Consider the following 12,117-nt stretch of genomic DNA (forward strand, 5'->3'; position numbering starts at 1 on the left):
GTTAAATTGCTTGTAAAAGACTCCATTCTAAATACTGACTGATTCTGCAGCAACCGGAAGAGAGCCAGTGCTTCCCCTAACTTCCTTCCTGCCACTGCCTCAAATCCAGGTAAAATAACTTTTCCCAGGGGGTGGATTAGATGGGAAAAGATGTTTTCATTGAAGCAGGGTAGTTCTGATCCCAGCTGGCTCCATCTCAGAACCACTTGTTTGAATATTCAGCCCTTGATGGGCTTTGTGGAATGTTAATTATTGAAGGAATGCAGTATATACATTTTCATTTGACAACTGCTAATCTGAGTTCACAAAGCCTCTTGTTTCCTTATTAAGATACAGGCAGTAGAATGTATAGAAAATTCAAGGTTAACTTGGTGTACTGCTTTGGCTGGGACCACACCTGAGTATTGCCTCCTAGTATGTTAGCTCCTGCTTTTCAACAAGCAATAGTTAGGCAATCACCTATTGACATTTCATTAGTCTTATTCCAAGCATTAAGTTCACTTCTGCCATAACTTCCATAGGGTCAAGCAATGAGAGAAGGGTAATAGAATGGGGAGGGGGGAGTGAGGGGCTAAGAGGGCATTCTTCGGTCTTTCTTGCTCCAGGATACCAATGGGCTGCAAAAATGAAGGATCAGTAAGCTCTGGAAGTATTTTATTTAGATTGCTACCCTGTCTTCTCCACATCCTTCCTTTCTAAAATATTAAGAATTCAGTCCTTGTTACACAGGGGTGACAACCCAGGTAGGAAAGATTGATTTTCAGTATGGCTAGTTTAAGTGTGTGCTTGAAGACAGAGTCACCAAAACAATCAGCTATGCTGAAGAGTATAGAATTGTACTGCTCACAGGAGTGTACTTTAAGGTTATGGAATAATGTCCCTGTTATGAGGTATGGCTCAAACTGTCCTGTCTCTACATCAAAGACTTATGCTAAGGATAAAGTATAATTTTAAAATCCGGGAGCATCTTAGAAGGAAGTTGCTTGATAAACACCAGGTGTTCTAATATACTTAATTCAATTATTGCGAAGCAACTTGAGGAAGTATCAGTATGTCGATCTGCTCTGAAGTCATGTAGGTGGTATTGAAGGCACTCCAGGAGATACAAAGAATGTCTCAACTGCCATTTAAATCATACGTTTTTTTCTGATTATAAAAAATAACATCTGCTTATAGTAGGGAGAGGGGAATGCAGAAATGTGCAAGTTTATAGCAAAAATAAAATCATCTATATTCCCATCATCCAGAAAAATCTGTTTCCTTTTTATCTTTTAAAAAAACGAATATATACATAATACATATGATACAAAATTAGTACTGTATTGCATATATAGTATTTTTGAACTTTTCATTTGGAAATAGTTTCAAACTTACAGTTGCAAAAATGAAAATAGCACAAGGAATATCTGTATATTCTTTACCCAGATATGGTTTATAGTTAACATTTTACACTATCTGCTTTATCATTTGTTCTATCTACCTATCGACCTGAGGATTGCAAAAGAAAAGCAGGGGTTTTCATCTATCTATTATCTATCTATCTATCTATCTATCTATCTATCTATCTATCATCTATCTATAATTTAAGGGTGAGTTATATATATCGCAGCTCTTTACCCCTAATTCAGTGTGTATTTCTGAGGAATAAGGATTTTTCTCTAACATAACCACAGTTGTCAGGTTTATAGATTCATAAATTTACATTCATTTAAAAATTTTATTTAATCTACCATCCGTACCCCTATGTTATCAATGGAGCCAAAAAAAAAAAAAATGTCCTTCATAGCATTTTCCCCCTGCAGCACAGGATCCAGTCTAAATTCAAATCCCTTAAGCCTCTTTCATTCTGGGACATTTTCATAGTCTTTATCTTTTCTGACATTGACATTTTGAAGGATGCAGTGCCTCTCACCTATGCTAACACATGCCTTTATTCTTGTAATTGAATGCTCCCCATTTTGTATTTGTTTACTGTTTCTCTGAGTAGATTGAGGTTATGCATTCTCTGTTGGGACATCTCATAGTTCTGATTCTAGACGTTTTACTCAGCTTTGGATGGTGTTACCGGGAAGATGAGTAGTCATCCAGGAAATGACTCGCCTTGGAGTATTACTGCTCAGCTAATGAACGGTCTGATTAAAAGGAGTTTATTGAAACAACCAATTTGAATACGTAAGGCAAATATTTTATTGGAGTTCTTAGTACTTAATTTGGGGTTTTGATGACTAAACTTTTTAATCTTGTTTTTGAGCATTGCTAATGGGAGTGTAACCATTACCCAGTGGCAAGACACAGTTCCAAGGGACATTCTACAGTACTTCCTTCCTACAAGCCGTCACAGATTCATTTCCTTCCACTTTTAGCTAATTTAAGAAGCTATGAGGTGATGAGTGGGTGTGTGCACCAGTAGCTCGATAGGAAAGAGGCCTCGGTTTGCTCTGCCTGTCTGGGATGGAATCTATGAAGGGCTCTGATAATTATTTCTTAACGAGACTTAAAAGCATTGTTTTCTCTTCCTGCCATATCCCTAATGTGCACGGAAAGGAACTGAGAAATTCCTCCTTAGCCCCATAGCTGCATTCTAAACAGGGAATGGGTCTGTAAAGTAGTGCAGAAGAACGGACCCAAAGTGACTAATGCATACCCCTGGCGAGCTCCCCGGGCCCGCCAGGGGGCAGCAAAGATGAGGATGCCCCACGAACAGATGGAGCGGTTGGGTATTCAAAGCAGAGGGAGCGAACCGCCTCTGTATTTAGAGGTCAGCAAAGCGTTTCCAGCGTGCTTTACGACTTTCGACAGATTGCTTTGCGGCTCTTCTCTCCTTCCGATTTGATTTACAGCTCCTCCTCCTGTCCTTCCCGCCTCCACCCAGGGTTCGCGCTCGGTTCGGACCTTCCTCCCAGGGTCCCCTTGCACTTCCTTCCCAGTCTCCTCTGCGCGGCTCTATCTGAAGTCTCTTCCGCGTGTATTTATCCTATCGCTGTCGGAGGCGCGTAAGTGGGGAGGGAGGATGGCCTGGTAGGGTGGTTCTAGCGGGGCTAGCGGGGCGCTGTGGAGCTGGGACGGCAGAGATTCTGAGTAGAGCACTGAGGCGGTGGTTCAGTTTGCCCTGCGGTCCCAACATACTGAACTTGAGTGCAGAGGCCTGTACCAAGTACAGGGCTTCAGAGAATTTGGTTAGGAGGGACAGGGGTACCCGAAACCTGCACCAACACACGTAGCACACACGCCAGGACCCCACCATGGGGTAAAGGCAGCGTATTGTTAACTGTGGCAGCCCCCGTGAGCGGGCGCGAGATTGCTAAATACTGCTTGACAGGAGTGAAGGGTGCTGAAGTTTCTGTCAGTAGCTGAACAGAGTTGGAATGAGTGGCTGCGACTGGGAAGGAATTACCCATTTAAACGGAATTTGGCGCATAGTTTAGCCCGTACTCATCCTTTCTAGACTTGATTTTTTTTTTTTTTAATTCATCTATGATTAAGTTTATCCTTTTAAAGTGAACAATTCTAAGCAGAGTCGGGGCCTGGTTAGTACTTGGATGGGAGACCACCTAGGAATACCGGGTGCTGCAGGCGTTAAAAATGAAGTCAACAATTCAGTGGTGTTAGTATAGTCACAAGGTTGTGTAACCATCACCATTATCTAATTCCAGGACATTTTCATCACCCCCTTAAAAGAAACCCTGAACTTATTAGCAAACAGTTCTCATTTCCTCCCGTCCCTAAACCCACTAATTTACCTTTTGTCTTAACGAATTTGCCAATTCTAGATATTTCACATAAGTGGAATTATACAATATTTCCTTTGTGTCTGGCATACTTCACTTGGCATAATGTTTTCAGTGGTCTGTATTATGTGTCAGTACTTCACTCCTTTTGATGGCTGAATAATAATACTCAGTTGTAGGGATATACCACATTAGTTGATGAGTTTGTTTTTTTTTTTCCTACTGTTTGGCTTTGTAGACCTTTTAAGGTCTTTTCCTCCACAGAACTCTGAGGTACAAACATTTTAAAACTAAATTCTCAAGGGCCAGCATTTTTTAACTCTGAGATTGAGTCAATTTCGGTGACTTTGGGTCTGGTATTTTTAGGGAAGTCTGTCTTTTTAAAGTCTTTTTAGTTTATTCCTTATCAGATCATTAATTGTACTGGTAACAAGCAGAGAGAAATGTTTATGTGTAGTTCTTATCAGAAGCTGCTGTGAAATGTATGCCATGACCTGTTGTAATGTGAACTGGGTGTAGCTGGAAGTGAGCATGTGAAAATGTTATTGAGATAGCTGTGGGAGAGCTAAAAAAAAAAACAAAACAACCCTTACAGCTGATCCTTTAATTTGTCAAGTCTGTATTTGTGAACTTACCTAACTCTCTAAAAAAAGAAAAAAAAAACTTGATATCCCTTCCTGCTGTTCTTGATACATTCTGACCTCATCCATCACTGAGTCCTGTCAATTCTACTTCCTGTAATACATATCCGGAATCTAGCTTTCCCTGCATTTTCATGTTCTTAGTTGAGCTGTTATCATTTTCTTTCTTTCCTAACTGATCTCTCCATTAATTATTTGCTGTTGACAAAAACTTTCTGAGGCATAAGTAAAATTTTTATTATTCTCAGCTTAAAATTTCCATTGCGCCCCATGGTTTGCAAACTGAAGTTCTAAGCTTTTGAAGGTGGCTTCTATTATTACCCTTCATGATTATGCCTTCTCCTGACTTTAATAAAGATGAGGAGGTCAGAAAAAAGGAGAATTTCCTTATGTAACATGCCTCATTCTCTCTTACTCCTTCCTTCTTTCTTCTTTCATATATAATTAGAAATGCTTTTAGGTAATAAGGAAATGGATAAAAATAAAAATATTTCCTGATCTTGTTTACCTTCTTAATATCTCTCGAATTCATCGATTTCTTGCTCACACTCAGTATCCTAGTTCAAGTTCTTTCCTCTTACCCCGTACAAGTTTTTTTTTATGGGATGGGGTGGGGTGGGGGGTCATAGGTTTTCATTTCTTGGTAAAAATACCAGAAGAATTCTTGGGTCACATGGCAGATGCATATTTCTCAAGAAATTATCAGGTTCATTTCCAAAATTATAAAACTATGAAACTTCTAGAAGAAAACATAGAATATCTTCATAATCTGGGGGTGTAGTAAAGTTTTCTTAGACAAGACTCAAAACAATAACCACTTAAAAGATAAATGGGATTACATCAAAAGTTAAAACTTTTTTTCAGAGACAACTCTAAGAAAGTGAATAAGCAAGCACTGCCATCTATCTGATGCAAGGCTGACACCCAAGATATATAAAGAACCATTAGGGTTCAAGGCCTGGGACTAATAATCTCTGGCTTGCAGCTCTACCTTCTGGACCTATGGCTCCATCTTTAAGTTATTCTTCCCTTTTTCGTAAAGGGTAGCATGTGTTTACAGCTGAGCAGTTTTATCACCCAGTTTTCTGCCAACAGTGATCTAATTGGTTCATCTTGCCAGCCTTTTGTGTGGTCAGTCTTTATTTTTAGCTATTCTGGTAGGTGTAGAAGGGCATGTCATTGTGGTTTTAATTATACTTCTTGATTATAATGATGTTGAGCACTTTTTCCTGTAGTTATTGACATTTGTATGTCCTTTGTGAAATACCTGTTCAAATCTTTCGCTTATGTTAAGTGGGTTGTCTTTTCATTATTGAGTTGTAGGAGTTCTGTATATGTCCCTCTTATATCCTGGATATCAGTCATTTGTGGTTGCCTATTCATTTTCTTAGAATTGTACTTGACAAGCAGTTTTACATTTTGATGTAGTCATGCTTATCATTCTTACAGTTATTGCTTTATGAATACTGTCTAAGAAATGGCCACCTCCAGATTGTGAAGATATACTTCTGTATTTTCTTCTAAATAGTTTATAGTTTTAGGTTTTATAGTTAGGCTTGTGATCCATCTCTATTTTTTGTGAATAGTGTGAAAAATATTTTGTGAAAAATATTAATGTTTCCCCTTATAGATATCCATTTGTTCCAGAACCATTTGTTGAAAATGCCATTGTGTTGCATATGTACCTTTATTGAAATTCAGATGACTGACTGTATAAATGGCAGTTGATTTCTGGACTCTCTATTCTCTATTCCATCGATCCATCCTTATGTCAGTACCACTGTCGTAATTACTGTAGCTTTGTAGTAAGTCTTGAAGTTACGTAGTGTAGGTCAAAAACTTTGTTGTTGTTTTTCAAGTTTGGTTTAGATAATTTAGATCCTTTGCATTTTCCATATAAATGTTAGAATCATCAGTTTCTACAAAAACAGTGGTAGGCTTCTGATTGGGATGGCATTGAATCTTTAGGTCAATTTTGGAGGAATTAATAACTACAGTATTGAGTATTCAAACATAGGAACATGGTATACCTCTCTTTTTATTGAGATCTTCTTTAATTTTAGTACTGTTTTGTTTTCAGTGCAGCAGTCTTATGCATCTTTTGTTAAATTTTCTCCTAAGTATGTTTTTTTAAAACTCTCTTGTAAGATGGAGCCTTTATTTGTATTGTTACTCTGTACATGATATTCTATTTTTTTCTGATGGCTTTCAAGATTTTCTCTTTATTTTTTGTTTTTTAGCAGTTTGCCTATGATGTATTTAGTTGTGATTTTCTTTGTATTTATCCTGCTCTGAGTTTGCTGAACTTCTTAAATGTATACATTTATGTCTGTCACCCAATTTTGGGAAAATTTGAACCATTATTTAAAAAAAATTCTTTTGCCCATTCTCATTAATCTCTTCTTTTGGAACCTCAATTATATGCAAGTTAGCCATTTAGATATTAACTCGTGGAACCCTGAGACATTTTTATTATTTTCGATCTTTTCCATTTTTTATAGTTTTATTGAAATATAATAAACAACTTGTTGCTTATATTTGCAAAGCATAATTCAGTGAGTTTCAGTTACAGTGTGTATACAATAATATATTAGTTTCAGTTGTGTAGCATAGTGATTAGAGATCTATATAACGCACAAAGATCATCCTACTAAATCACCCCCCTCTGCCCTCTATTTATTATAATATTGACGACATTCCTATACTTTATATCTCCATGACTATTTTGTACCTATCCATTTGTACTTCTTAATCTCTTTGTTCTTTTTCATTGACTCCCCCCCCAAACTCCCTTCCCATCTTGTAGCCCTCAAAATAGTTTCTGTATCTATGAATTTGTCTCTGTTTTTGTTGTTGTTGTTTATTCTCTAGATTCCACATGTATGTGAAATCATGTGGCATTTGTCTTTATCTGACTTACTCCATTTAGCATAATACCCTCTAGGTCCATCATGAAATATCTTTTTCCATCCTCTTCCTTTTAGTCTGTGTGTGTCTTTTAATCTGAAGTGAATCTCTTGTAGGTAGCATGTATAGGGGTCTTGTTTTCTTATTTGTTCAGCCACGATATCTTTTGGTTGGAGCACTTAATTCTATATCATCTGAGGGACTTGTTGATAGATATGCCATTTATACGGTCATCTGAATTTCAGTAAAGGTACATATGATGTTGTCTCATATGCTCCTTAAATTATCTTTATTATTTTGGATTCTTTTTTCTTGCCGCTGTTTCGATTGAGCTTCCTCTGCTACTCCATCCTCTGTATCAGTGATTTGATCCTCTGCTTTCTTCATGCTCTTGATTCCTTTAATGTACTCTTCATCTCAGCTATTTTATTCTTCGTTTTTGACTGGTTCTCTTTTATAATTTCCATCTCCATTTTTATGGTTTTTATCTTTTTGTTAAAGTTCTCACTGAGTTGATCTACTCTTCCCCTAAGTTCCTTGAGCAACCTTATAACCTTTTGAACTCTGCATCTGGTAGTTTGCTTAACTCCACTTTTTCTAGAGCTCTCTTCTGTTTTTTCATATGAGACATGTTTCTTTGTCTCCCCATTTTGGCTGCCTTTCTTTGTCTGTTTCTATGTACTAAGCAAAGCTCCTAAGTCTCCCAGTCTTATTAGTGTGGCTTTGTGTGGTAGGTGTCCAGTGGCACAGTCTTGAGAGGGGTTCAGCTGCAGGTCAAGTTTAGCCCCAGCCTATGACCCTCTGGGGCCTCCTGTTAAGATTCAGCAAGGAATCCACAGATGCTGTGCTTGTAGTTGCCTCAAGCAATTACGCCAGAAACTGAGGCCAGGTGCCACCAGTGCGGGCCTTGGGCTTGGAGCTGCTTAGCAAGGGGCACAGGACACGCTGAGGACACCACTGGTTGTGGTTTGGGTAGGGCTGCATTTTGGGAGAGTTTCAGGGAACCCTCTGGGTGACATGATTTCTGTTATCCAGTTCCATGACATCTCAGCAGTGGTGCTGAGTCCACTTACTGGGAGTAGGGTGGACTCAACAGAGGAACAATGGATACTGCTAGCACTTCTGCCCTGGAGAAAGCCCTGCCTCTGGTCCTCGCTCGGACAATTCAGTGTTACCTTGTAAGTCCCTGGCGTCCCCCTGAGCAGCCAACCTGACTCTGGTGTTCCGAGAGAGCGAGTCCATCACTGCAAAAGTCCAGTCGCAGTCATCGCAGCTCCTTTAGAGGAACATTTTCACCTGCTGGCTGCAGCTGCCATAGTCTCACATCTCTGCCCTCTCCGACCTCCTACCATTGCAGGGTGATTTCTTATTTCTCTCCCTAGTTGTAGGGCTTCTGTTCATACGACTCTGCTTGCTTTTTGCTCCATGTTTCTGTTACAACTCTGGTGTAGCCACAAGAGAAATGTACAGAGCCTCCACCATCTACCCCATCTTGCCCAGCCCTTGAGTCTTTATTTTAACCTATTTTTTAGATTGCATAAATTCTGTTGAACTATCTTCGAGTTCACTGACTCTTTATTATCTGTCACTTTGCATTTTGTGAACAGTTTATGAGATTCCTAGTTCAAGAGTAGTTCCTATTCCTTTGTAAGTATAATGAGTATGACTTCTTTGTTAGAAGGCTTTTTGGGGGGAGATGATTGTCTGTCCTTTGACTTTTAAATTGTTTCTTGTATTACAGGAGCCTAAATTTCCCCTCTTTTGCCCTTCTCAGAACAGTTTCGAAGGACATCTTATTCCTTTTCAATGTCTTCTCCCCGGAAACATTGAGTTCTGCGTACACTCATCTCTTCTTTTTCCTAGGCTGCTCTGGTATGCTAGAGCTCTTTCTCAGTATCTTTGTACTTAGTGTGGGTTTTCTTTTTCCTGGAGTGATTTTAGTTCCACTTAGGCTCTTCACCCTCCTCTTCTCTTATATGTGTTTCACTTCCTGTCTGGGTCCTACCTTGCTCTCTTTAAAGAGCTGGGATGAGTGAGAAATATCTTCACCAGAAATTGATGTTTACTTTTTCAGATTCCAGACAACTTGAAGCTTGTAGTATTTTCAATCTTCTAATTATGTTAGGAGATGTGAGATATTTGTGGTTTTATTCTTGTTGGTTTTTGGAGGATGTATTAGGACATTTGGATTTATGTAGCTGCCATAACCCTGCTATTAGGAAGTCTTCCTTAACATTTTATTTAGAAAAATTTGAAGCCTTTAGGAAAGTTATACAATGAACACCTTATACCTTTCACCTAGATTTATAATTTGTTACTTTATTTTATCTTTTCCTCTCCCTTTCTTTGCATGCGCACACACACTTTATTAGTTGACCGATCTGAGAGTAAATTGCAGAAAACATGCCAATTTACTCTAATACTTTATCACGTCTCCTAGTAAAAAAATTTTCCTGTGTAACTATGATATAATTATCACACTCAATATGTTTAACAATGATAAAATACCACCATCTAATATACCACCATCAGATTTCCCCAGTGTTCCCAAATGTCCTTTTTTCCTGATCTAAAGTCCTATCAAGGATCACACAGTGCATTTTAATTGTCATGTCTCTTTAATTTTCTTTAGAAGAGTTCATTAGCTTTTTTGTTTTACTTCATTTTGTTTTTTGAGACATTGACATTTTTGAAGAGTCTAGGCCTTGTAGATTTGAACTTGTCTGATTATTTCCTTATGATTAGAGTCATGATTAGGTTGGTAGAAATACTACCTAAGTAATGTTGCGACCTTCTTGATACATCCATCGAGAAGCATATAATATGACTATTATTGGTGACATGTTTGATTACTTGATTAAGGGGTTATCTGCCAGATTTCTCCATTTTAAGGATATCTTTTGCCCCCCTCCTACCCCACAGTTTTTCTCCAAGTACAAGTAGTTTTTTTGAGAGATGACTCCAGGATATATTGGTAGAGGAGAGGGGTGGTGAGATGGGAAAGAAAAGGCATTCAACAAAGGTGTGTTATCAAGCCATTTAGCACTGCTGGGCAGCTAGAATTCACTGGAGAACTCAAACCAGTGCAGAACTCATGGCTCAGCATTATCTCACAGAATGGGTTAGAAATCTAGGGTCTTTATAGATCAATGCCTGGCAATCACTGTTTGACAGCTGCTCCCAAGGGCATCAATTATCTGGTGCTTCCAGCTTGCCATGAACGGGTGCAAAAGGGGCCCTGGCTGCTAAAGGAAGCCTTCAGGTAAAGAGATGTAGGTGTTGGCATTTGGAAGTTAGGCCAGGGTGTACTCTTGTGTTAACAGCTGAAGGAATAATTGGCAGAGCATTCATAGTATCTGCTATACCTGGGTACTCCAGAACCTGGAGCTTGAGACAAATGCTTGTGTGCTATTATTTTTTCAGGAAGTGAAATTTTAGGAAGCAGAAGTGAGGGAAAGGGGGATTGAGGAGAGGAGTTGTTTCAGAGGAGCCAGCTTGGCCACCTCTTTGGTAACAAGTACAACCGATTGTGTGGTTTCTTAAAGTGTCTCCCAGGAGAATGTGTAAGGTACTGATTCCCAGGACAATCTATCCCAAGGAAGGAAGGAGATTTACCCCCTAGCTTCTCTATCTCATTGGTAAAAGCTTTGGTACATTTATTCCCTAAAACTTCCAGGTCGTACATGTGTGGGCATCAGATGAGTCCCAGAGGTTCTGACACCTCAGAGTCCAAGAGGTGAGAGGCATCCAGCATGAGCAGGAAGTAAGGGACCATGGGGTTGTGCCGGTGTGCAGATGGTTAGAACTTATGCATGTTTGTTCTGCCTAATGACAGCCAGAATGGTCAGGGACCTCAGAGACAGGCAAGGCCAAGAAGACTTGAGGTGCTGCATAAAATATGCCTGATACATTTGGAAAACAAATATGCATATACATACACATAAAACACATATACACAATCCCATTAAAAAAAAGTTATTTCTTGCTGATGAGGATCCAGCTAAATTTTACTTTAGTCCTTATTTTTTGACATGTTTAAAGCTTTCTACAATAAAGATATTTAAATTATATGATAGAACAATAGATACGAACAGTTTTAGAAAAGAAGGCAGAGCAGTGAGCTTTTTTTTTTCCCAAGTGGAAACTGGCAAAAAAAAATTATTCCATGTTTTATGGGCAGAGACAAGGATTGTCTTATTAAAAGATAGAATCTTTTGAGACATTGTTTAGAAAAGTAGCAACAAGTTGCTTTTTAAATGTGAGAGGTGTAACTCTTGCCTTATAAAATTAGTTTCTAAAGAATTAAAAAATATATGTTGTCTCTCTATGTATGTATTATGTGTTGATTCACCTACCAATTTATTCATTTAATTACTAACCAGACACTTCATTCCTGATTCCTACTGTAAGGTACTGTGCTAGTCACTGGGGGTGCCAAGGTGAATCAGGTGGAATCTTCCACCTGCTAGGAGCTCACATTGGAGTGGGGGAAAATGGATGTGGCAGAGAGTACTCATCAGATATTCAAATGGTTTCTTACATTTTCCAGTCTCCATTGCAATTAAGTTGGGACTGTGGGACAAGCTCTGTCCAGTGAACTTGACCAGAAGTGATACATATCACATGTGGGCTAAGGCAGCTATGACTCTCAGTTCTCTCTACTGCTGCCAAGATGACCTTAGAGGTACATGTACAGGTGACACAGCTACAAGATGGACAAGGCCACCAGACTACATTAGATCTTGCATGAATGAGACATAAACCTTTACTGTGTTAAGCTAGCCTTCCTTTTTTTATAGTGATGTAATATGCATAACATAAAATTTAACCATTTTTAAGCA

At 38.8% G+C, this 12,117-nt stretch overlaps 1 protein-coding gene across 4 annotated transcripts in view; it reads left to right on the top strand.

Annotated features, from left to right (window-relative positions):
• The first annotated feature begins 2,840 nt into the window (after window positions 1-2,840).
• RAD52 (RAD52 homolog, DNA repair protein) overlaps window positions 2,841-12,117 on the top strand; it is a 37,874-nt gene continuing 28,597 nt past the window's right edge. For 3 of the 4 annotated variants that reach the window (XM_016131760.2, XM_036236986.1, XM_016131762.2), the window contains exon 1: window positions 2,841-2,993. The gene's annotated coding sequence lies outside the window, so the exon portion shown is untranslated. The remainder of the gene's footprint in view (window positions 2,994-12,117) is intronic. The other variant, XM_016131761.2, reaches the window with a different exon arrangement.

This window comes from Rousettus aegyptiacus, unplaced genomic scaffold (genome assembly GCF_014176215.1).
Source record: "Rousettus aegyptiacus isolate mRouAeg1 unplaced genomic scaffold, mRouAeg1.p scaffold_m13_p_2, whole genome shotgun sequence".
In the NCBI taxonomy this organism is placed as follows: Eukaryota; Metazoa; Chordata; class Mammalia; order Chiroptera; family Pteropodidae; genus Rousettus; species Rousettus aegyptiacus.